This window comes from Canis lupus, chromosome 7 (assembly GCF_048164855.1).
Source record: "Canis lupus baileyi chromosome 7, mCanLup2.hap1, whole genome shotgun sequence".
NCBI classification, from domain to species: domain Eukaryota; kingdom Metazoa; phylum Chordata; class Mammalia; order Carnivora; family Canidae; genus Canis; species Canis lupus.
The window spans coordinates 51,953,467-51,979,424 of NC_132844.1; the positions used below are offsets into that span (position 1 = coordinate 51,953,467).

General features: G+C 39.0%; 1 long non-coding RNA gene, 1 other non-coding gene and 1 pseudogene across 2 annotated transcripts in view; 1 reads left to right on the forward strand and 2 right to left on the reverse strand.

Annotated features, from left to right (window-relative positions):
* The first annotated feature begins 219 nt into the window (after positions 1–219).
* Positions 220–25,958, forward strand: part of LOC140636860 (uncharacterized) — a 66,892-nt gene continuing 41,153 nt past the window's right edge. Inside the window, exon 1 of the long non-coding RNA XR_012034088.1 lies at positions 220–726. This is a non-coding gene — a long non-coding RNA (uncharacterized lncRNA). The remainder of the gene's footprint in view (positions 727–25,958) is intronic.
* On the reverse strand, positions 3,633–3,739 carry LOC140637487 (U6 spliceosomal RNA). Its single transcript, XR_012034588.1, has one exon. It is a non-coding gene; the product is annotated as a U6 spliceosomal RNA (small nuclear RNA).
* LOC140637446 (U2 spliceosomal RNA) lies at positions 25,265–25,367 on the reverse strand (annotated as a pseudogene).

Consider the following 25,958-nt stretch of genomic DNA (forward strand, 5'->3'; position numbering starts at 1 on the left):
AAAGAACTCTTGGCTTTGGATGTGGAAATGTGCTTGGATGACCCGAGGTCACAAGGCTGACTTTAAATGATAGCTTCCTTAGAAATGCTGGACATTTCTCAGAAACCATCAAAGCCTGCCATGGTTTGCATGACTAAGTGTATTATAAGCAAAAAAAAAAAAAAAAAAAAAGTCTTTGATGCTGTTCTCCTTGGCTTTTGGCTTTGGCTAAGCCACATCATTACAACATAGATGAGCTATGGGCAGCTTGCTCTGGGCAAGCCAGCCCTGAAAGATACTGCTGAAGAACTCATGAAATGTAGACTACGAAGATTAAGATCTCCACACTCCGCTCAAAATAAAGCATCTTTTAAGGAAGCAGCCAGAGTGGTGACAAGGTCAGGTGAAAAGAGCAGCTAAAGACTGAGCTCACCTGGGAAATCTCCTTCACTGCTGGTTCGGGAGTGTGGTGTCAGCATCACGGAGTGGAAAGGACTACGTGTCAGAAGAGGCTGTAGGGGAGGTACACCATCTCTTCTACCCCTCAGGTTCTGTGACCAAGGCCCTGGGAATTAAACTGCCAAAGGACAGATGAACAGAGTTAAAAGATTTATCTCACATGCATATGGAGGGCCTCCTAGACATGAAATGAGACCCCCAAGACACGGTCAGACCCAAAGGACAATAAATACGTAGAGAAGAGACAAGACAGTTTAAAGAAAAAAGGCTCTTGAGCTTCTGGGGTTGGTAAGTTGTGGGAATGGATGGAATGTGAACACTTAGGAAGTCTGGTTATAGCACTTCCTCTCGGTGCCATCTTGGGACTGATGGGTCTGGAGTTCTCTCCAGTGATTCAGTCCTGCCCTTCCAGGTACAAGAGAGAGCAGGAGGGGATCCCTTCCCAATGGGAAGTCTTTTCCCTGTTTTTAGGCAAATGGGGAGGGTAGAGAGCTTTTCCTGTGGTCTGTTTCTCAGTTGTATTCGGCTCAAAACAACTCTTACACCAAAGTGGTGTATTTGGGAGTGACATGTTCTGTTAACATTCAATTTCATATAAGTTATCAATAGTCCATCTCCTGCTAGGCTGGAAGCACTCTAAGGGTGAGGACTGTACCCATCTTGCCCACCATTGTATTTCCAGAACCTAGCACAGCACCTGGTCCATTTATTTGGCTATGAATTTGTGGGTGACTGATGTTGAGCTGCTCTGGACCTCAGCTTCCTTGTCTGTGAAGCGAAGATAATAATCTTGTCTTAGCATCACTGGATCTCTTTCTACACTGACACAGAGGTTCCCAGGGTGGACATAAGAAGGAGACAGTATAATCTCTTATTTTGGAAAAAATAGTGTTAAGTGTAAACATTTTTTTTCGCCATTTAAATGGTAGCTCTTCCTTATTTGAATATTCCCAGGGAAATATGGCAAGCTATGATGGGAAGCAGATCAAGACACATTGCAGCAAACAACCCATGAGAGTTTTTTTCATTTTGTTCCCTCCTGTAACACATTTTGCTGGGAGTCTGAAATGTGTGGATGCACACCACTCATATTTCTTCTGCTCAGGAAATTGCACCATGGTGGGGATGGCTGGAGGGGCAGCAAGTGTTCATTTCCCAAGTGCTACATTCACAAAGGCAGGAAGGATAAGAACCCAGAAACCCATCTTTGCTTAGCTGCAAAACAGAGTTTTTGAAAAATGTGGCCCTGTGACATGTCCTCTGTGTTTTTATCAGAAGAATGATAGCGGCAAATCTGTGGCTTAGTGGGAAAAAGTCCTTAAGTTTGGAGTTGGGTGTCTCAGATCCTAACCAGGGCACACTTTGCTTTGTCCTTGAGCAAACCATACTTCTCTCTGGGGCTGTTTCCTCCTTTGATCTTAATGTTTATAAGACCCCTCTGGGCTCTAACATTTTTAGGAAGGTAATATCAGTAGTACTGATTTGGATTAGCCAAATCCAGGTGCTGCTCCTTCAGGGCATCTCTTCCCATTCCCTGGTGATCCTGGCATCCCCCAAGTCAGCAGGGCCAGCACCTGGACCCACACCCCCAGGTGGATGAGGAGGCTGCTTGGCTCATTAAGAGATCCCAAGTGACCCAGGGCGCAGCTAAGAGACTTGGGGCATGCTGGGGGAAAAGTGGAGCCCTGGGGAAGTGCTGCAAGGAAAAGGCAGAGTTTTGCTCCATGAGCAGCAGGTCCAAGGATTCGGTAAAAGCTGGTGAGTCAATCAGGCCCAGTCTTCCAGGTCTGAGATTAGCCAGGAGAAACTCTGCTCAGTCCCATAAAGCTGGAAGAAGCCCAGACATCCATCCAGGACCTACAAGGAATATCCTGGGGCTTAGTGAGGGCAGGTTGGGGACCCAGGAAGGGACTGTGCACACAAGTTCCTGACAATTTAACACCACATCTTCTCTCTGAAGCCTTGTGATGTGTGGTGCATGCTGGGATATGGGAGAAAGTGCAGCAGAGGTGAAACACAATCTCTGAGAGTGCCCCAGAGGCCCAGAGTACATTGTATATAATTACTGAATTATTCTTTGGCTGGGGATAATTCAGGGAAGGCCTCCAGGAAGAGGAGTAGAACTCTTGAAGGAAAGCCGGAGGAACTGGGAGAAAAACATTCCAGAGCCAGCAGAGCAAAGGTGCGCGGGGTGGAGAGATGCCTCAGGTGTCCTGGGAACCAGACCTCCTCTTGGTGAGCCAAAGACCTAAGCTAATGGGAGACACTATTGGAAAGGTAGGTCACTGCTGAATCTTTCTGAGACTAGAATGCAACACTCATGATTTTGGATTTAGCCTCACAGTAAAGTAAAAAACTGGCCGATTGCATTTATTCTGCAGATGGCTTTTGTTTGGCCTGTGTAGTGTGTGTGTGTGTGTGTGTGTGTGTGTGTGTTTAATTTGAGCCAACCTTTTAAAATATGGACCTAAATTTCACATACTACCCAGATTTCCAGCTTCCCCTTAATCATGGGAAGATCTGGTCTTGTGGAGAAAATCCGAAGGAGTGAAGTAGCCAAGTCCCTTTTGGATGAGCCACATAGGGTCCAGCTATCGTAACTGCATACTTGCCTCACCTGGCTCGGCCCATTTGTGGCACCCTCCAGACCCAGGCCATAGAAGGTGGCACCTTGGGGTTAATAGCAGTAAGACTAGTCACGGGCAGCAGTTGGGTGGGGCACTGGCAGGAATGGAGGCAGGACGCCTGCTAGAGATGGTTGCAGAGGTTCGAGCAGAGCCTAGGTGATGGCAGTGCATGAAAAGAAAGAGCTGGCTTTCGATGTCAAAGGACTAGGTGCTGCCTGGTGGTGTGAGGTGAACGCCAGTGAGGTCTCTGTCCCAAACTCATTCTCAACAAGTGTGAAGCCCATGCTCAAACCCTAATAATATCTTAAACCTGATCATTTCAACTTCCTTATCTCATCAGATCCACCATACCCCTGAGAATGTGGTATAGTCACTGACACCTCCATTCTGTGGGTGAAAAAGTTGAGATTCTGAGATGGTTGGTTATTTGCCTAAAGCCCCTCAGCCAGAAAACAGAAATACCTGAACAAAATACCTTTGGGCTTCCAACCCGAATCCACCTCCGTTGGTCGGGTGTATGCCTCCATGTTGCACAAAGTACTCCTATCTGGTTTTATCTTTAAAAAAAAAAATATGGAATGTTTTACAAATTTGAGTGTCATCCTGTGCAGGGGACATGCTAATCTTCTCTGTATCATTCCAAATTTGAGTTTATGTGCTGCCAAAGTGAGTGCATCTCTCTGTTTTTTTTAACAGTGCAGATACATCTAGCCAGGAGAAAGCACTCCCGTTCCTAGCAAAGCATGATGACCTGCTGATAGAGAAGGCACCGTAGCCTAGGGGCCAGGCAGAGGCTCCGAGCCAGCCTGCCTGGCTGTGAATCCCATCACTTCTACTTACTGGCAAGTCACTAAATATTGCTGCCTCATTTTCCTTGCCTGGAAGAAATGATGGCAGCGCTGACTTCACAGGGTTGTTGTGAGGATTCAGTGGGCTACTACATGCTCTTTCATTGTTATGTACATTCTTCATAAGCCTGTCCACAGCCCTGGGTCTCTTGTGCTGAGCAGAGAACAGCAGGGGCACTGGGGAGATTTGTGTGGATGTGGAAGGGGCATCGGGACACCCTCTCTGCATGGTGATTGCCAACAAGAGGCTATATTGGTGATTGAAGAGCCATCTGGGTCATTATGGGTGGTAGAGAGTGGGAGATGGGACTTGTCCTTGCTTTGGACCATCCTCCTAGGGAGTTAGGCTTGGAGTTTTGTATTCCTGGGACAGCCAGAGGAAAGATACTTGAGGCTGGTGGAAGTGACAACACTCAGCTATAGGCACCTGGCTGGAGGTAGACTATGTGCTGGCTGGTCATAATCACGGGTACTAAACAGCTGATATTGTGCCCAGGGTGCTAACTGCCTAGAGACACTGCCTTCTGGAAACCCTGGGCCCATAACCTGCACTTAGACCCCTCAGAATGGGAGCACTGAGTCTGAGTGATGTTCATATAGGCCAGGCAGTTTGCATAGCTGTGGTAGGCAGAAGGATGACCCTAATACCTAGGACAAAACATTACGTAGCTGGCCCATTAACTGTGCTAATGTAATTAAAGGAAGGACTTTGAGATGGAGAGACTAGCCTGGACTATCCAAATGGACCCAATCTAATCTTATTGCTCCTTAAAAGCAGAGAAACATTGCTAGCTGGGGTTGGGGGTGGGGGTTGGTTAAGGAAGATGCAGGCCACAGGTTTTGTAAAAGGAGGATGGGGGCCTTGAACCAAGAAATGTGGGCAACCCCTAGAAACTGTGAAACGTGAGGGAATTGATTCTCCCCTAGAACCTCCAAAAAGGAACACCACCCTGCAGACACCGTGATTTTAGTTCAGAGAGACTCACATCAAATGTCTCTCCCTCCAGAGATGCCTAAAACTCTTTTGGAACCAAGGAAGATAGGAAGTGGCACAGAGAGGTTTCAGAGTCTAAGTATTTGGGCCACATCCAAGGGGGAAGTGTCATTGGAGTCAAAGGTCAAACCTTAAGTAGCACATTTAAGGAAATGGGAGCCAAGTTTTAGCTGGACCTGGGTGTTGAGAGTGTTTGAACCTCCAGACAGAGGCTATCCCTGAAGCCATCTCTCTAACTACTGGGTAACCTGCTCAACACTTCTGGTTAGTTCTCTCTCCTTCAGGATAACTCAGTGTTTCTCAATGAGGCAAGGACAGGGGTTAATTTTTCCCTCAGGAAATATTTAGCAAAATCTGAAGAAATTTTTGGCTGTCACAAGTGGGAAGGGGAATTGCTCCTAGCATCTAGCGGGTAGAGCCCACAGGTATTGCTAAACATCCTACAATGGGCAGGAACTACACTCCCCCAACTAAGAATGATCTACTCACAAATGTCAACAGTAGAAGGGTTGAGACACCCAGAGGTAGACACACTGGGAGGAATGGGTTCAAATCCACATGGCTGATGAGTGAAAGACAACCCTGCTTTTCCAGCTCTTCACTGAAAGGCAGCCATCCCTCAACCAGTCCGCGGGGTGCTGAAAGTCTGGTTGGTTCCTCCAACCACACAGAGGACCAGCCCCAACTCAGGCATTTATGACAGGCAGGAACTGGGATGAGTAAAAGAAGGTAGTTTTGAGTAACTACCAATGGCACAGGGATAGTCTCTCTGTAAACCACTGCCTCATCTCCCGGTCAGTATATCTACTGTTTCTTGGAGGTGCCTATCCCATTCCAGCAATTTATCCCCTTGACAATGCCTTTCTAGGACTGAGCAGAAAATTCCAGGGACTATTTCAGTGATCAGGAGATAGAGCTAATCTCAGGATAGCCTCTGATTCACCCTGAGCTCTTCTCCCTTTGTATTTATCCATCATCCCCACCTATCAAGATAAATCAGGTGGTCACTGCCTACCTTGGTCGGGCAGTGGGGCAGAGGGGTTGAACCCCTGGTTAAGGTGTAAAGGCACCAGCCATGTGTGCTGCTATAAGGAGGCTTTGAAATAATTGTTTCACTTCTAGTTTGCAGGGAGTTTGACACAATTTATGTGGTATGAGGAAGTCTCCCCACTGTACAAATGAGGAAACAAGGCTTTGAAAGACAATGTTTCTCAAACATGAGGGATTGTGGTTCTAGGTGGTAAAACCCCTAGCTACCCGCCAGGACACATCAGGATAATCTTCACCAAATTATCCCCAAGGCCAACAATTAGTGTTACCACATTTACCTTCAAAATGCATTAAACTCACACTTTGCTCACACTTTTTATCACTCCATTTCTCACCATTGTGATAACCAGTATTAATGCCCCTCACCTTCCCTATCCCAAACCCTGCCAGTACTGCTTTGGTGAAACTGGCAAGGAGACAGAACATTTTCCCAACATACCAGTGTCCCACGGCACATAAGGACAAAGACAACCAGGGTACCCATTAGTGAATGGCAGATATGAGGCTGGCAAATGCAAATGCTGGTTATCTCTGGTGGCAGGTTTATGGGTAAATGCCAATTTCTTCTTCTTTTTATTTATTATTTATTTTTTTTGCCAATTTCTTCTTAATGCCTCTCTGCATTTTCCAAATTGGGTATAATTATTCTATAATCAGAAAAAAAGTTTTGAAGCATGTATTTCTTTAAAAAATAATAAGAAAGATGTGAATCTGGAGCCTACATCTTTTCAAACTGAGTCAGGTCCTGTCATCTTCACTTGTCAGTAATATTTGCTAAAAAGTTTGGAAAATTCATGGGTGCTTCCCAGGGTGCCATGTCATTGGAAAGTGAGGGAAGAAAAGGCAAAAGAACACTGCCTGTCTCACAAAGATTAGGGAGAGGGCTGTAGCATGCTTCCTCCATGGTCCCTGACCCTAAGCGTCTAGGCTTAATGACTGTTTCAGTAGAAGAAGACAAACCTACTCTTTTTTTTTTTTTAAGGTTTCATTTACTTATTTGAGAGAGAGAGAGAGAGAGATCATGAGCAGGGAGAGGGGTAGAGGGAGAGGGAGAGAAAGAGAGAATCTTAAGCAGACACCATGGCTGAGTATGGAGCCCAATGTGGGTCTCGATCTCATGACTCTGAGATCATGACCTGATTTGATGGTCTGATCATGATCAGACCTGAGTCTGATGCTCAATTACCGAGCCATCTGGACACCCCAGAAGCCTGTTCTTTTTTAAAGAAAACTTGTTCTTTCTTAAAGCTTCTTGGTCTTTATATTTCCCCTGCCTCTTCAAGTTCTTCAAGATTGTTTTTCCTCACTTGGATCTGCTTTGAGACCATTATTTCTGCTTCAAATAGTTCTATTTATTGTTGAGTTGTGATGGGGGTAAACAGGGTCAGGAACAGGTGTTTAATATCGAGAGTCTCCATGATGCTTATAATGATCATCTTTTGTACTCTATCATTACAGAAGAACTAGCTGCACTGTCTCTTACTCAGTTCTCAAGATTAGACTCCTCAGAATAGATATATGATATGTCATACACATAGGACAAGGCCATTGGATTCTGGAAGGGGCATTCAATTTAGGGGAGGTGGAGGCTTTCTTGCTCTTGACTATTTCGGCTCAAGGATTATAAACTTGTGTTTCTGTTTTTTTTTTTTCTTCAATATTTTATTCATTTATTTAAGAGGGAGAGAGAGAGAGAGCACAAGAGTGAGTGAGAGCGCAAAAGCAGAGGGAGGGAAAAGCAGACTCCTCTCTGGTAGGGGGCTCAATGCAGAGCTCTATCCTAGACCCTGGGATCATGACCTGAGCCGAAGGCAGATGCTTAACCAACTGAGCCACCCAGGCACCCCTACTTTTTACTTCTTAAACTAATGTTCTCGAGGACCAATTTGAGCATTTGCTTTCATTTGACCATGTACTCTTTTAGTGTTTCCAGTCTCCTCCTCTTTAACTTGGCTCTGTGCACTCCTTAGGGTTTCTCAATATTCCTGATTTCTCTTGACTCTTCCATGTAATTTCTCAGGTTTTCCTGAGAAGAATTAAGAAGGTTACTCCTGGATAGGATTAGGAAATCACTGATATTTGCCTAACATACTACCAGGGGTTTCCTGTGACCTTCCATGCCTTTCCTTTTGTATCCCCCTTTGGAGCGTCACTGCCTTCCATTAATTTCTCCTGAGCTGTCCAAAGCCTGAACAATGTTCTAGACCTCCATATCCTGCCTGCATTAAGGGCAATCTTATCCAATGGTCAGGGAGAAACAGAAGGTAACTTGTACTTCCCAATCCTGTGCCCAGAGCACAGGTATCACAAATCAGTCAGTGAACTCCCTACCGAGTTCACATTCAGCACCAGAATCTGCCTCCACTGGCACTCAGGCGACCACAACCAGTTGACTAAATTGGTTGATTTGACACGAGCTTATTTGCCCTGGTGTCAGGGGATTTCTGATCTAAACTGCCCAGTTGAGAAAGGTCATAAGCATAGTCTTAGGTTAGTTTGGTTGGTTTTCAAGATTTCTGGGGGTTCCTACTTTTACAGAGTTGTTTTCTCCCACCACCCGAGTGTTACTGTTCTTTTAGAGAATCCTGTGCAATAATAGTTTCTATAGACAGAGGATCAATTATGTGCTGGGGCTTAACATCTGTAGTATTCTGTTGTCACAGCAATGCTGCAGGTGGTCATCATCATCCCTAGTTTACAAATAAGGGTCCAGGGGCTAAGTGGAGATAGCAAGTGCTAGTAAGAGTGAGAGTTCAAGGCTTTCTAACTCGAGTTCAGGGTAGTCTTCCTGTTTTCCACTACTTTCTTCTCCCTTCAAGTTCTGAGTTAGGGGAAGGCATTACTCCTTCATCCCTGGGGGAATAAGATCCTTTCTTTCCTGTTCAGTTCTCAGGGATTCAAAGGAATCCTGTTTGAGGTTGGAAAGATATATAGATGAGAGACTCTAGATTTATAGAAGCTCCAATGTTATCACTTGCCCCCAATGGCACTAGCCTCTACAACAATAGGCTTGAATTGGGGGCACCCAGGCAAGGAACTCCTTGAGTAGAGAAGGTAACAGGCCTCACCTCCACTGCAAGGTTACTGTGATGGTCAGACTTGGAATCAGCTTGGGTTTATTGAGCATTTACTATGTGTCAGACTCTGAGCTCATGCTCTTTGATCCAATTTGTGGTCTTTGCACCACATCACACAGCTAGCTCCTCACATCACCTCACATCACAGTGCTCCAATTAAGGCAATCCTGCAGAGGAAACCTCTCACAGATGGGAATGAAGAAAGATCAAAGCAGGAGGGGGAACTCTGCTTCTACCTCAAGGGAATGTGAGTCATAAGGCAAGGGGAAGGTATCTCTCAGCAACTGTCCACATTAACCCAGGTTTGTGGGCTTGGGCCTGCAAGCAACTAGCCATATTTTAGAGAAACCAGACTGCAATCAAGAAGAGATTTGAGGGAAGTAGGACCAGGCATATTGATGCACACTTTAGGGCTGTTGCTGATTCCAGACATTAGGCTTTGTTAGCCACCAGCAGAAGTTGCTGAACCTTCTGAGGGCAATGAGCAGTATTCACAGGCAGTCACTCTTCACCCACTAAAGAAACACCAAAGCCATTTTCTTTTTTCCTGTCAGGAGCAAGGAAAATAGCTAGACCAGAACAAATAATCTTCATTCTGAGTTAAATCTGATTAAAAGCTGTTTGTAGGGCAATGGCCTTGTATCTAGAGTGATCATTCATCCCAGTTTGCCCAGTTTAACAGTGCCATTTATGCTTGTTGTTTCAGTGTAATTAGAAAACACATTCCTCTTTCCACTAAAAAAAATGTTCTGATTTGACAATAAATTGACTGTGTGGTTACCTTGCTTATACAGCAGGTTTCAACTTACTGCTCCTTAGGCCTGCATGCAATAAAATGGGCTGGATAGATTTCCAATGTTGAAGGAAAAGTTAATCTGCACACACTTCCATTTTGTGCAAAAGAAGCCTAAGCCACTGATGAAATTTACACTCCATTCATCTTCAATCTGCTGTGCGCTCATGCCTGCATGTGAGCACGCACACACAGAGTGTCTGGTGTCAATTACCATTCTTTGGACAGTCCCACATGCTTTTGTGAATCTCCGTTTCATGGCCAAATGCCTATTGGAGTCACAAGAAGGAGGTACAAATAAGGAAGTCTTGAGTGGATTTATTTTTTTTTTAAGATTTTATTTATTTGTGAGAGATACACCGAGAGAAGCAGAGACACAGGCAGAGAGAGAAGCAGCCTCCTCACAGGGAGCCTGATGCAGAACTTGATCCCGGACCCCAGGACCTCACCCTGATCTGAAGGCAGACACTCAACCGCTGAGTCACCCAGGTGTCCCCCTGAGTGGATTTAATAGTGATATACCAAATCTTGAATTGGGTGGGAAACTAATGGGAGGCAGGGCTGGGGGCCTCCAAATATAAAGTAGTCACAGATCCAGCCTGTTGCCTGGAAATAGGGACAAGTTGGCCTCTCTTCTACCCCTTCCCAGCTTTTTTACCCCCACCCCTGCCCCAGATGACTCATCCCAGGATCCCTTTCCTATTCAGTCCAAAATAGGATGTTCAATTTCCTCAAACAGCCAAGATACACTGGCTAGATAAAAATGTGCCAAGACAACTTGGATTCCTTGGCTGACTATTGAGGACTTCAGCATGGCAAGAGTCAGAGCCCTGTCATCAAGATGGCATTTCATTTCGGATACACACCTTATCCTATCATTTGCAGATTTGAAGGCCAATCAGAAGGATGTGGGAATGCTTCTGTTTTCTTGTGGAAAAACAGCTCCCCATAACACTGGCCACAAATAAAAGCAAAAATAATGGTGGGACAAGAGTGTCACCTAGCGGCAAAGACATGCTTTCATTTATTTCTTTCAATAAAGCTAGGATCAAAAGCCCATAGAATGTGCCCACTGCTTACTAGGGATTATTGTTATTATTTTAATTAGAGTATAGTTGGCATAGAATGTCACATTAGTTTCAGGTGTGCAACATGGATGACTTTTGCAAGTCTGTATGTTATGCTATGCTCACCACAAGAATAGCTACCGTGTGTCACAATACAATATGATTAGAATTAATAATTATTAAATTATTATTAGAATATAGTATTCTATTAGAATACCATTATTATTAGAATACCATTGTGTATCTTTCCCATGCTGTATGCTTTATCCCCATGATATTCCATAGCTGGAAGCCTATATTTTTCCATTCCCCTTCATCCTTTTTGCTCATCCCACTACCTCTTCTCCTCTGGTAATCATCAGTTTATTCTCTGTATTTGTGAGTTTGTTTCTGCTTTTTGTCTGTTTATATATATTTGTTTTGTTTTTTAGTTTCCACATATAAGTTAAATCATAGGGTATTTGCTTTTCTCTGTTTGACTTATTTCACTTAGCATAATAATCTCCCATTCATTCACGTTGTTGCACATGGCAAGAGCCCATTCTTGTTTATGGCTGAGTAATATTCCAGTGTGTGTGTGTGTGTGTGTGTGTGTGTGTGTGTGTACACACATCATTTCTTTTTGCATCCATAAATCAACAGACACTTGGGTTGCTTCCATATCTTGGATATTGTAAATAATGCTACAGTGAACACAGAGGTGCATATATCTTTTTGAATTTGTGGGGGTTTTCCCTTGGGTAAATATCTGGTGGTCGAATTACTGGATCATATGATATTTCTAGTTTTAATTTTTAAAGAAACTTCCATGCTGTTTTTCACAGTGGCAACACCAATTTACATTCCCACCAACAGTGCACAAGGGTTCCCTTTTCTCCACATCCTCACCAACACTTGTTGTTTCTTGTCTTTTGATTCTATCCATTCTGACTGGTGATAGGTGATGCCTCACTGTCGTTTTGGTTTGCATTTCCCTTATGATAAGTGATGTTGAGCATCTTTTCATGTCTGTTGGCCATCTGGATGTCTTCTTTGTAAAAATGTCTGTTCAGGTACTTTGCCCATTGTCTAATCAGATTATTTGCTTTTTTGGTGTTGAGCTGTATAAGTTCTTTATGTATTTTGGGTATGATCCTTTTATCAGATATTTTATTTACAAGTCTCTTCTTCTTAGGTTGCCTTTTTGTTTTGTTGGTGGATTCCTTTGCTGTGCAAACACTTTTTAGTTTGATGTAGTTTGAACAGGTTTCTTTTGCTTTTGGTTCCCTTGCCTGAGGAGACATATCTAGAAGAATGTTGCTAAGGCTGATAACAAAGAAATCACTGCCTGTTTTCTTCTAGGATTTTTGTGGATTCATGTCTCACATGAATAATACATTTTGAGTTTATTTTTGTGTGTGCTGTGAGAAAGTTGTCCGGTTTCACTCTTGCATGTAGCTGTCCAGTTTTCCCAACTCCATTTATTGAAAAGACTGTTTTTCCCCATTGTATATTCTTGCCTCCTTTGTCATAGATCAATTGACCATAAAACCATGGATTTGTTTCTGGTATATTCTGTTCTGGTATATTCTGTTCCACTGGTCTATATGTCTTACTGTTGATTGCTACAGCTTTGTAGTATATCTTGAAATCTGGAGTTGTGAAACTTTTGGCTTTGTTCTTTTTTCTCAAGATTGCTTTGGCTCTTTGGGGTCTTTTGTGGTTCCATATGAATTTTATAGAACTTTGGTTCTGTGAAAAATGCAGTTGGTATTTTGATTGGGATTGCATTGAATCTACAGATTGCTTTGATTAATGTAGACATTTTGACGATATTAATTCTCCCAATCCATTAGCATGAGATGTCTTTCCATTTGTTTGTATCATCTTCAATTTCTTTCATCATTGTTTCAGTTTTCAGAGTACAAGTCATTCACCTCCTTGGTTGTCTGTTCCTAGATATTTATTCTTGTAGTTCAATTTTCTTGTAGTTCAACAATTGAAATTGTTTTCTTAATTTCTACTTCTGCTACTTCATTATTAGTGTACAGAAACAATCAATTTCTGTGTATTAATTCTGTATCCTGCAAGTTTACTGAATTCATTTATTCTGATAGTTTTTAGGTAGTATTTAGAGTTTTCTGTGTATAGTATTATGTCATCTGCAAGTAGTGACAGTTATATTTCTTCCTTACCAATTTAAATGCTTCTTATTTCTTGTCTGATTGCCGGGCTAGGACTTTAGTATTATGTTGGATAAAAGTAGTGAGAGTGAACATCCTTGTCTTGTTCTGATCTTAGAGGAAAAGCTCTTGGTTTTCATCATTGAGTATGATGCTAGCTGTGGGGTTTGTTATAAGACCTGGGTCCTGCCTTATGTGGCATTTATTATGTTGAGGTGTATTCCCTCTAAACCCACTTCATGCTTTTATCATGAACAGATGTTGAATTTTGTCAAGTGCTTTTTCTGCATCTATTGAAATAATCATAGGATTTTCATCCTTGGTTTTGCTGATGTGTTATATCATGTTGATTGATTTTGTGAATATTCAACCATCTTTGCATGCCCAGAATAAATCTCACTAGATCATGGTGAAAAATCCGTTTAATGTATTGTTGAATGTGGTTTGCTAATACTTTGCTGAGGATTTTTGCATCTATGTCCATCAGGAATGTTGGCCTATGGTTTTACTTTTTTAGTGTCTTAGTCTGGATTTAGTATCAGGGTAATGTTGGCTTCATAAAATGCATTTAGAAGCTTTCTGTCTTCTGTTTTTTTCCCATCCTCCCCCCACAATAATTTGAGAATAGGTATTGACTCTCCTTTAAATGTTTAGTAAAATTCACCTATGGTACATCTGGTCCTGGACTTTTGTTTGTGGGAGCTTTTGACAACCAATTCAATCTCATTACTAGAAAACAGTCTGTTCAGAATTTTTATTTCTTCCTGACTTAGAATTTTTAGAAGATTGTGTATTTCTAGGAATTTATCTGTTTCTTCTAGGTTGTCCAATTTATTGGCATCTAATTTTTCAGAATAGTCTTATAATCCTTTGTATTTCTGTGGTGCTGGTTGTTACCTCCCCTCTTTCATTTCAGATTTTATTTATGTCCTCTCCCTTTTTTCCCCCTTGAGTCTGTCTAAAGGATTATCAATTTTGTTTATTTTTCAAAGAATCAATTCTTGGTTTCATTGATCTTTTCTATCTTTTTCAGGTATTGCTTGTTTGTTTTTAGCCTTTATTTCTGCTCTAATCTTTATTATCCTTCCCTCTACTAACCTTGGGATTTGTTCATTCTCCTTTTTCTAGTTCCTTTAGATATGAGGTTAAATTGTTTATTTGAGATTGTTCTTGTTTCTTAGAGTAGGCTCGGATTTCTATGTATTTTCTTCTTAGAACTGCTTTTACTGTGTCCCAAAGATTTTGGATTGGTGTATTTTCATTTTTCATCAAGTTTTTAAAATTTCCTCTTTCATTTCTTGATGAGAAGAAATGAAAAAAACATGCTGTTTTAGTAGCATGTTTTTTTGGCCTCCACATGTTTGTGCTTTTTTTTTCTTGTGAATGATTTCTTTTGGTTCTTACAGCTGTGGTTGGAAAAGATGCATGATATGATTTCAGTCTTCTTAAATTTATTGAGACTTGTTTTGAGGCCTAACATATGACCTCTCCCCGTGAGCGTTCCATGTATACTTACAAAGAATATATATTTTATTGGTTTTGGATGGAATGATATGTATAAATCTGTTAAGTCCATTGAATCTATTTTGTCATTCAATGACACTGTTTCCTTATTGATTTTCTGCCTGAATGGTCTATCCTTTGAAGTAAGTGGAGCATTAAAGTCCCCTACTATTGTATTATTGTTAATTTCTCTCTTTATATCTGTTAATATTTGGTTTATTTATTTAGATTCTCCAATGCTGGGTACATGGAAATCTATATTCTCTTGTCAGATTAATTCCTTTACCATAATATGATGTCTTTCTTTGTCTCTTGTGATAGTCTGTGTTTTAAAGTCACTTTGTCTGATCTCAGTATTGGTACATTAGCTTTTATTATTTAATTTTTTTAGTATAGTTAAAACAAAATGTTACATTAGTTTCAAGTGTACAACTTAGTGATTTGACAAGTTTATGATATGCTATGTTCACTGCAAGTTTAGATACCATCTGCTCCATTACATCACTATTACAATATTATTGATTGTATTCTTTATGTTCTGCTTTTTATTCCCATGACTTACTCAGTTCATAACTGGAGGTTTGAATCTTCCTCTCCCTTTCACCCATTTTGCTCATACCCCACCTACCCCTCTGGCTGTCATCTGTTTGCTTTTCTGTATTGATATATATATATATTTGAGAGAGAGATAGTGAGAGACAGCACAAGCAGGAAGTGAGGAGAGGGAGAAGCAGGCTCCTTGCTGAGCATGGACACCACCACCCCCTCCCCTGCCCTGGATGCATGGCTCCCAACACAGGGTTTTTCTTAGGACCCTCGGATTATGACCTGAGCGAAAGGCAGATGCTTAACTGACTCAGCCACCCAGGCACTCTTGTATTTATAGTTCTGATTCAGCTTCTTGTAGATACATTTTTTTTCAGATTCCACATATGGATGGAATCATATTTGTCTTTCTCAGTCTGACTTATTTCACTTAGCATAATAGCCTCTAGAAACACCCATGTTGTCTCAAATGACACATCTCATCCTTTTTTATGGCTTTTTAATATTCCTTGTGTATATATGTCATATTTTCCTTTCTACTCATCTGCTGATGGACATTTAGGTTGCTTCCATGTTTTGGCTATTGTAAATAATGCTGCAATAAACATAGGGTTAAGTAATTTTTAAAGTACTTTTAGTAGGTTTTTTTCTTGAGTTAGTGATTTCATTTTTCCTGAGTAAATAGTGGAATTATTGGATCATATAGTATTTCTATTTTTAATTTTTTGAGGAAACTCCATACTGTTTTCTTTTTTTTTTTCTAAATGAACTCACTAACTACAGTTCTCTGAATCCCTAGTTCTTTTTTTTTTTTTTAAGATTTTATTTATTTATTCATGAGAGACACACAGAGAGAGGGAGGCAAAGACACAGGCAGAGGGAGTAGCAGGCTCCATGCAGGGAGCTCGACATGGGACTCAATCCCGAGTCTCCAGGATCAGGCCCTGGGCCGAAGGTGGCACTAAACCGCTGAGCCACCCGGGCTGCCCTCCATACTGTTTTCCACAGTAGCAGTACCAATTTACATTCCCACTAACAGTGCACAAAGGGTTCCCTTTTCTCCATATCCTTACAAACAATTGTTATTTCTTGTCTTGATTTTAGGCATTTTAATAGGGGTGAGGTGATGTCTCATTGTGGTTTTGGTTTTCATTTCCCTGAGGATTAGTCATATTGAGCATCTTTTCATGTGTCTGTTGGCCATTTATATATCTTCTTTTTTTTTTTTTTTCATTTTTTTTCATTTATATATCTTCTTTGGAAAAATGTCTACTCAGGGCCTCTGCCCATTTTTTAAAATCAGATTGGTTTTTTGATTGTATGAGTTCTTTATATTTTTTGGATATTAACACCTTATTGCATATACCTTTTTGTAAATATCTTCTCCTGTTCAGTGGGTTGTCTGTTGTTTTGTTGATGGATTCCTTTTCTGTGCAGAAGCTTTTTAGCTTCATGTAGTTTCAATCATTTATTTTTTGCTTTTGTTTCCCTTGCCTTAGGATGTATCAAGAAAAATGTTGCTATGGCTAATGTCAGAGAGACTACTACCTGTGTTCTCTTCTAGGATTGTTATTGTTTCAGGCCTTATGTTTAGGTCTCTTTTTTTTATGTTTAGGTCTCTAATCCATTTTGAGTTTATTTTTGTATCTGGTATGAAAGTTATCCAGTTTCATTTTTTTACAGGGTACTGTTCAGTTTTCCCAGCACTAATTATTGAAAAGACTGTCTTTTCCCCATTATGTATTCTTGCCTTCTTTGTCATAGATGAATTAATGATATATCTATAGGTTTATTTCTGGGGTCTCTATCCTGTTATATTGATCTATGTGTCTATTTTCATGCCATACCATATTGTTTTGATTAATATAGCTTTCTGGTATATCTTGAAATCTGGAGCTGTGCTGCCTCCAGCTTTGTTCTTCTTTCTCAGGATTGCTTTGGCTTTACGGGGTCTTCTATGATTCCATACAAATTTTAATATTATTTGTTCTAGTTTTGCAAAAAATTTTGTTGGTATTTTGTCAGGCATTGTATTAAATCTGTAGATTGCTTTGAGTAATATAGACATTTTGGCAATATTAATTTTTCCAATCCATGAACATGGAATATCTTTCCATTTGTGTAATCTTCAATTTTTTTCATTAGTGTTTTACATTTTCAGAGTACAAATCCTTTACCCCTTTAGGTAAGTTTATTCCTAGGTATTTTATTCTTTTTGCTGCAACTATAAATGATGTTGTTTTTTACATTTCTCTTTCTGTGATTTTGTTAATGTACAGAAATACTACAGATTTCTGTACATTAGTTTTGTATCCTGCCACTTTACTAAATTTTTAAATTACTTCTAGTAGTTTTTTTGCTGGAATCTTTAGGATTTTCTATGTATAGTATCCTATCATCTGTGAATAGTGACAGCTTACCAATTTGGATGCCTCTAATTTCTTTTTCTTGTCTGATTGCTGTGGCTAGGATTTCTAGTACTATGTTAAATAAAAGTGGTGAGAGTGGACATCGTTTTCTTGTTCTTGATCTTAGAGAGAAAGTTCTCAGGTTTTCACCATTGAGGATGATGTTAGCTGTCGGTTGAAAATTTCATATATGGCCTTTATTATGTTGAGATATATTTCCTCTAACCTCATTTTGTTGAGAATTTTTATCATGAATGGATTTTGAATCTTGTCATACTTTTTCTGCATCTATTGAGATGTGCATATGGTTTTTATTCCTGATTTTGTTGATATGGTGTATGTCATTGATTGATTTACAAATATTGTACCATCCTTACATCCTACAAATATATCCTACCTGATTGTGGTGAAACATCTATTTAATATATCGCTATATGTGGTTTGCTAAGATTTTGTTGAGTAATTTGGCATCTGTATTGATCAGGGATATTGGTCTGTAGTGTGTGGGGCTTTTTGTGGTGTCTTTTCTGGTTTTGATATCAGGGTAAAACTATCCTTGTAGAAGGTATTTAGAAGCTTTCCTTCCTCTTCTATTTCTTCTGAATAGTTTGAGAAGAATAAGTATTAACTCTTCAGTAAATATCTGATAGAATTCATTTGAGAATCCCTCTAATCCTGGACATTTATTTTTTGGTAGTTTTTTAAATTATTGATTCAGTTTTGTTACTTCTACTTGGTCCATTCAGATTTTTCTATTCTTGGTTTAGTTTTAGAAGCTTATATATTTCTAGGGATTTAGCCATTTCTTCTAGGTTGTCCAATTAGTTGGCATATAATTTCTCATAGTATTCTCTTATAGTGCTCTGTATCTCTGTGGAATCAATTGTTGCTTTTCCTCTCTCATTTCTGATTTTATTTAATTGAGTCCTTTTTTTTTTTATATCTTGTCAGGCCTGGCTAAGAACTTGACAATTTTGTTTATCTTTTCAAAGAAACAGCTTTTGGTTTCATTGATCTTTTCTATTTTTTTTTTTTTTTAGTTTCATTTATATCAGCTCTGATCTATATTATTTCCTTTCTTCTACTTATCTTGACCTTTGTTGTTCTTTTTCTAGAGCCTTTGGGCATAAAGTTAGTTTGTTTAAGATTTGCCTTGTTTCTTGAGACAGGCCTGTATTGCTGTGTACTTCTCTCTTAGAACTGCTTTCCTTGAGTCCCAGAGATTTTTGGACTGTTGTATTCTTATTTTCATTTGTCTCCATGTATTTTTTAAATGTATTTCTTCTTTGATTGCTTCATTGTCTCCTTGGATTTTTAGTATTATATTGCTTAGTCTCTGTGTGTTTTTTATTTTTCCAGTTTTTTCTTGTGACTGATTTTTTTGTGTGTGTGACTGATTTTTATTTCATACTGTTGTAGTCAGGAAAAACGCATATGATTGCAATCTTCTTAAATTTATTGAGGCTTGTTTTATAGCCTACTATGTGATCTATTCTGTAGAATGTTCCATGTGTATTTCAAAAGAATGTGTATTTTATTGGTTATAGATGGAATGTTCTGTATATATCTGTTCTGTGCATCTGGTCCAATGTGTCATTCAAAGATACTCTTTCCTTATTGATTTGCTGTCAAGATGATCTATCCATCGATGTAAGTAGAGTGTTAAAGTCCCTTACTATTATTGTATTACTGTGAGTTTCTCTCTTAATGTCCATTAATTTTTGCTTTACATATTTAGATGTTCTGATGTTGGGTGCATAGATGTTTACAATTGTTATATCCTCTTGTTGGACTGGTCCCTTTATGTAATGTCCTTCTTTGTCTCTTGTTACAGTCTTTGTTTTTAAGTCTATTTTATCTGATATAAATATTTGTACCATGGTTTTTTGTCACTTCCATATGTATGGTGAATGTTTTTCTATCCTTTCCCTTTCAGTCTGTATGTGTCTTTAGGTTTGAGGCAAGCTTTCATAGGCAGCACATAAATGTATATTTTTTATTATTCCATAACTCTTTTTATTGTAGCATTTAAACCATTTATCATGTAGTATGATAGGTATTTAGTTACTGCCATTTTAAAATTTTGTTTTCTCATTTTGTATTTCTTCTCTTGCTCTCTGTGATTATTGAGTATTTACAGTGTTTTGTTTGGCTTTCTTTGTCTTTATTTTTTGTGTGTCTATCATAAGATTTGGGTCTGTGGTTAACATGAGGCTCATATATACCATCCTAAGTAAATAACAGTTCATATTAATTTGATAGCCTTTAAGTTCAAATACATAAAAATTTTTTTTAATTGGAAAAGAAAAAAACTTTTTCCTCTCCTCTTCCCATTTTTAGTCTTCTCTTCACATTTTATGTATATGCTATCATGTTTTACATCTTTTTGTTTACATTTTTCTTATGTCTTATTATGGCCATTTCTTTTCCACTTAAAGCAGTTTCTTTCACATTTCTTGTGAAGCTGGTTTAGTCGTAATGAACTACTGTGTATTTCGTTTGGGAAACTTTTTTTTTTTTAGTTTTTTTTAAGACTTTATTTATTTATTTGAGAGAGAGAGAGAGAGAGTGCAAGCAGGGTGAGGGACAGAGTGAGAAACAGACTCCCCACTGAGCAGGAAGCCCAATGCAGGGCTCAATCTCAGGACTCCAGGATCATGACCAGAGCTGGAGGCAGGTGTTTAACCAACTGAGCCATCCAGGTGCCCCCCCCCCTTTTTTTTAGTTTTTTTAAGTTTTTATATTAATTCTAGTTGTTAACATACAGTGTTCTATTAGTTTCAGGTGCACAATATAGTTATTCAACAATTCTGTATGTCACCCAGTACTCATCACAAGTGTGCTCTTTAATCTCCATCACCTATTTAACCCATTCCCAGACTCACTTCCTTCTGGTAACCATCAATTTGTTTTCTATATTAAGAGTCTGTTTATTAGTTTGTCTCTTCCCCCCCTTTTGTTTGCTGTGTTAAATTCCACATATGAGTGAAATCATACAGAATTTGTCTTTCTCTGACTTATTTTGCTTAGCATAATACTCTCCAGCTCCATCCATTTTGTTACAGATGGCAAGATTTCATTATTTTTTATGGCTGAGGGGTGTGTGTGTATGTGTGTGTGTGTGTATGTCACATCTTTATTCATTCATTAGTCTGTGGACATATGGACTGTTTCCATAATTTGGCTGTTATAGATAATGCTGCTATACACACCAAGGTGCATGTATCCTTTTGATTAGTATTTTTGTATTCTTTGGGTAAATACCCAGTAGTGCAATTGCTTGGTAATAGGGTAGTTTTATTTTTTACTTTTTGAGGAAACTCCACACTGTTTTCCAGAGTGGCTGCATTTCCAGTGGGGCTGCAAGTTGCATTCCCACTAACAGTGCACAAGTGTTGCTTTTTCTCTATATCCTTGCCAATACCTGTTGTTTGTTGTGTTGATGATGTTGGGAGTTTTTTGATTACTGATTTAATGTCTTTGATGATTATCAGCCTGTTCAAATGTTCTGTTTCTTCCTGTCAGTTATGGTAGTTTATACATTTCTAGGAATTTATCCATTTTTTCTAGGATGTCCAATTTGTTAGCAAATATTTTTATAATACTCTTATAATTGTTTGTTTTGCTGTGCCTTTATTGCTATTCCTCTTCTCTCATTTGTGATTTTTATTTATTTGAGTCCTTTCTCTTTTTTCTTCTTGATAAATTTGGCTAAAGGTTTATCAGTCTTATTGATATTTTTTCAAAGAACCAGCTCCTGGTTTCATTGATTTGTCTTATTGATTTTGCAGTTTTTATATCATTTATTTCTGCTCTAATCTTTATTATTTACTTCCTTCTGCTGGTTTGGGGTTTCATTTGTTCTTCTTTGTCTGGCTTCTTTCGGTGTAAGGTTAGGTTGTTTGAGATTTTTCTTACTTCTTGAGGTAGGCCTGTAGTGCTATAAACTTCCCTCTTAGAACCACTTTTGCTGCATTCCAAAGGTTTGGACCTTTGTGTTTTCATTTATCTCCATGGACTTTATTTCTTCTTTTGTTTTATTTCCTGGTTGACTCTTGCATTGTTTAGTAGCGTGTTATTTAATCTCCACTTATTTGTGGTGTCTTCAGATTTTTTTCTTGTGGTTGACTTTTAGTTTCATAGCTTTTTGGTCAGAAAAGATGCATGGTATGACTTTGATCTTTTGGAATTTGTTAAGGCTTGTTTTGTGGGCTAATATATAATCTGTTCTGGAGAATGTTTCATGTGCATTTGTGAAGAATGTGTATTCTGCTGCTTTAGGATGGAATCTTCTGAATATAGCTGTTAAATCTGTCTAGCCCAGGGTGTCATCCTCAGCCTTTTTGTTGTTGTTGTTGATTTTCTGTTTAGATAATTTGTCTACTGAGGTAAGTGGGGTGTTAAAGTCTTCTACTATTATTGTATTATTATTGATTCATTCCTTTATGTTTGTTATTTACTGTTTTATGTATTTGGGTGCTCCTATGTTGATTGCATAAATATTTAGAATTGTTATATCTTCCTGTTGGATTGCCCCTTTATTATTATATTGTGACCTTTGTCTCTTGTTACCATCTTTATCTTTTTTTTTTTTTTTTACCATATTTATCTTAAAGTACATTTTGTTCAATATAAGTTTTGCTATTTTGGCTTCATTTTGACATCTATTTGAAATTTAGTAAAAATTTTGCCATCCCCTTACTTTCAATCTGAAAGTGCTTCAGGTGTAAAATGAGTCTCTTGTAGGCACATAAAGATGGGTATTCTTTTTTTTTTTTAATCCATTCTATCACTATCTGGGAAACTCTATTTCTCTTTCAAACCTACATTATAACCTTACCAAGTACACTATTCTTTGTTGTAGTTTTTTTTCCCCTTTCAGCACTTTGAATATATCCTGCTCCTCTCTTCTAGCCTGCAAAGTTTCTGCTGAAAGATCAGTTGATAACCTTATAGGTTTTCCCTTGCAGGCAATTTTCTGTTTCTCTTGCTCCTTTTAGGAGTCTCCCTTTATCTTTAATCTTTGACATTTAATTATCTGTGGTGGTGTGAACCTTCTTAGGTCATCTTGTTTGGAATTCTTTATGATTCTTGGACTTGGATATCTATTTCCCTCCTTAGGTTGGAGAAGTTTTCAGTTATCATTTCTTTAAATATGTTTTCTATAACTTTTTCTCTCATCATCTTCTGGGATATCTATGATATGAATGGTTTTTTGTTTGATGTTGTCCAAGAGATTTCTTAATCTAGCCTCCTTTTTAAAAACTCTTGTCTCTTTTCATTGTTCAGCTTCTGTGCTTTTCATCTCTCTGTCTTCCAGATCAGATCACTGATATATTCTTTTGGATCCTTTTATCTACTGTTGATTCCCTCCAGTGTGTGCATTTTACTTATTGTATTCTTGAGCTCTGATTGATTCTTTTTAAAAATTTAAAAAATATTTTATTTATTTACTTATTTAGAGAAAAAGAGAGAGAGTGAGCAGAGGGGAGGGAGAGGGACAAATGACTCCCCACATTGAACACGGAGCTCAATGTGGGGCTGGATCTCACAACCTTGTGATCCTTGAGATCTCACAACCTTGAGATCCTTGTGATCATGACCTGAGTTAAAATCAAGACTTGGATGCTCAACCAACTGAGCCACCCAGGCATCCCCTGATTTCTTTATTTAAAATTTATTTTAGGGGTGCCTGGGTGGCTCAGTGGTTGAGTGTCTCCCTTCAGTCCAGGGCGTGGTCCCAGAGTCCCAGGATTGAGTCCCACATCCAGCTCCCCACAAGGAGCCTGCTTCTCCCTCTGCCTGTGTCTCTGCCTCTTTCTGTGTCTCACACAATAAATAAATAAAATCATAAATAAATAAATAAATAAATAAATAAATAAATAAAATTATTTATTTTAGAGAGAGTGTGAGTACACAAGAAGGGAGGGGAGCAGAGTAAGAGGAAAATACAGAATCTCAAACAGACTTTGAGCTGAGTACAGAGATGCACAGCTCAGTCTCATGACCCTGAGATCATGATCCAAGCCAAAACCAAGAGTCAGAAACTTAACCAACTGAGCCACCCAGGTGCCCCTCTGATTCTTTTTAATATTTTCTATCTCTTTCTAAATGTCTCGGTGAGTTCTTCCATTGTTGTCTCCCATCCAGTGAGTATCTTTACAGTCATTACTTTACATTCTTTATCAACTGTATTTCTTATCTTGGTTTCATTTAATTCTTTTACTGAATTCTTTCTTGTTCTTCCTTCTGAAGCATATTTTTCTTTCCCCACTTTGTTGGACTTGGTGTTTATTTCTATGGATTAGGCAAACAACTACTTCTCCTAAACTTGAAAGAATGGTCTTGTGTATGGTGACTTCTATGCAGATTGTGTGCACTTGGTGACTTACGGTGCCTGGGGCTGTGGATGTGTATGCTGGTTACTCTTTTATTTTTTAATTTTAATTTTTTTTTTGAGAGAGAGAGAGTGCACACAAACCAGGAAGCAGGGGCAGAGGGAAAGGAGAGGCGGGGGAGGATTTTAAGTAGTGGAGCTCCATGCTCAGTGGAGTATGGGGCCCAACAAGGGCTTGATCTCATGACCCTGCGATCATGACCTGAGCTGAAACCAAGAATCAGACACTTAACTGAGTCATCTAGGTGCCCCAGCTAGTTACTCTTTGAAACAGTGGTATGTCTCCATGTCTTTTGCTGTTCTCTTGCTATTTTATCTGTCTTTGGTTGTTTAGTAGCTGTTCAGTCAGTTCTCAGTTCTTTGTGAGGGATTATTTCATTAATAGGTGTAATTTGGTGTGTTCTGAGGAAAAGGTGAGTTCATAATCCTCCTATGTCACAATATTGAACCAGAACCTATTAGCAATGCCTTTTGTATTAAGTAGATGACCAGTTTCTTATAAAAGGATGTAACTGGGAGCAGCCAGATGGAAGAGATGCACATGGCAGGGTATGTGAAAAGTGCACAGAGCTTCCATGGTCTCTAAGCAAGCCATTCTCTTTAAATCTTCACTTATTCATCAACCTGGAAGTTCTGGCTTTTTTTTTTTTCTTCTATTTTCATGCTGTATCTTTTTCCATTTTTTCACTTTTAGTCTCTATGTCTTTTAAATTGCTGTCTTTAGGTCTGAAGTGAGTCTCTTGTAGGCAGCATATAGATGGGTCTTGTTTTTATTTATTTTGCTACACTATGTCTTTTGATTGGTACATTTGAACCATTTACATGTAAAGTAATTATTAAGGGATGCCCAGGTGGCTCACTGGCTGAGCATCTGCCTTTGACACAGGTCATGATCCCAGGTCCTGGGATTGAGTCCTACATCAGGTTCCCTATGGGAGCCTGCTTCTTCCTCTGCCTATGTCTCTGCCTTCCTCTCTGTGTCTCCCATGAATAAATAAATAAAATCTATTTTAAAAAAAGTTTGAACACATTCTAAAAGAACTTTTTTACTCTTTCTACCATGTTTTATGTATATATTATCATATTTTACATGTTTTTATTCAGAATTTTCTTCCAACTATGGCTTTTTCTTTTCCACTTAAAGAGGCCCCTTTAACATTTCTTCTAAGGTTTGTTCAGTGATGAACTCCTTTAACGTTTTGAGGGGAAGCTCTTTATCTCTCCTTCCATTCTGAATGATAAGATTGCTGGGTAAAGTGTTTTGGGTTGTGTTTTTTTCCTTTTGGCACTTTGATATATCATGCTATCCCTTCTGGCCTGCAAAGTTTCTTCTGAAAAATCAGTTGATAGCCTTATAGGATTTCTCTTATGTGTAACTTTTTTCTAGTCTCTTTACTACCTTTTAAACTGATAAGAAGATATTACACTTGATCTTAGCCAAAAGGCCAAGAAGTGATCTCTCTTACTACTTTTAAAATTCTCTCTTTATCTTTAAACTTTGATATTTTAAATAATAATTAAAATGTTATGGTGTGGGGTTCATCTTCTTCGCAACCCTCTGCTTTCTGAACCTGTATGTCTATTTATTTTCCTAGATTGGGGAAGTTTTCAGCTATTATTTGTTCACATAAGTTTTCTGCCCTTTTTCTTTTCCTTCTGGGATGCCAAAATGTGGACGTTCAGTTGTTTTTGTCCCAGAGATCCCTAAATTCTTTTTTTCTTTTTGATTTTTAGCTTGGGTGCTTTCCACCACTGTCTTCCAGATGACTGATCAATTATTCTGCATCCATTAATCTGCTATTGATTCCCCCTAGTGTATTTTTTATTTCAGTTGTATTCTTCAATTGAGGTTATTTTTTATATTTTCTATCTCTTTGCCTAAGTTTTCACCAAATTTTTCTTTTTTCTTTTTTTTTTAAGATTTTATTTATTTATTCATGAGAGACAGAGAGAGAGAGAGAGAGAGAGAGAGGCAGAAACACAGGCAGAGGGAAGCAGGCTCCATCCAGGGAGCCCCACCGACATGGGACTCCATCCCGGGTCTCCAG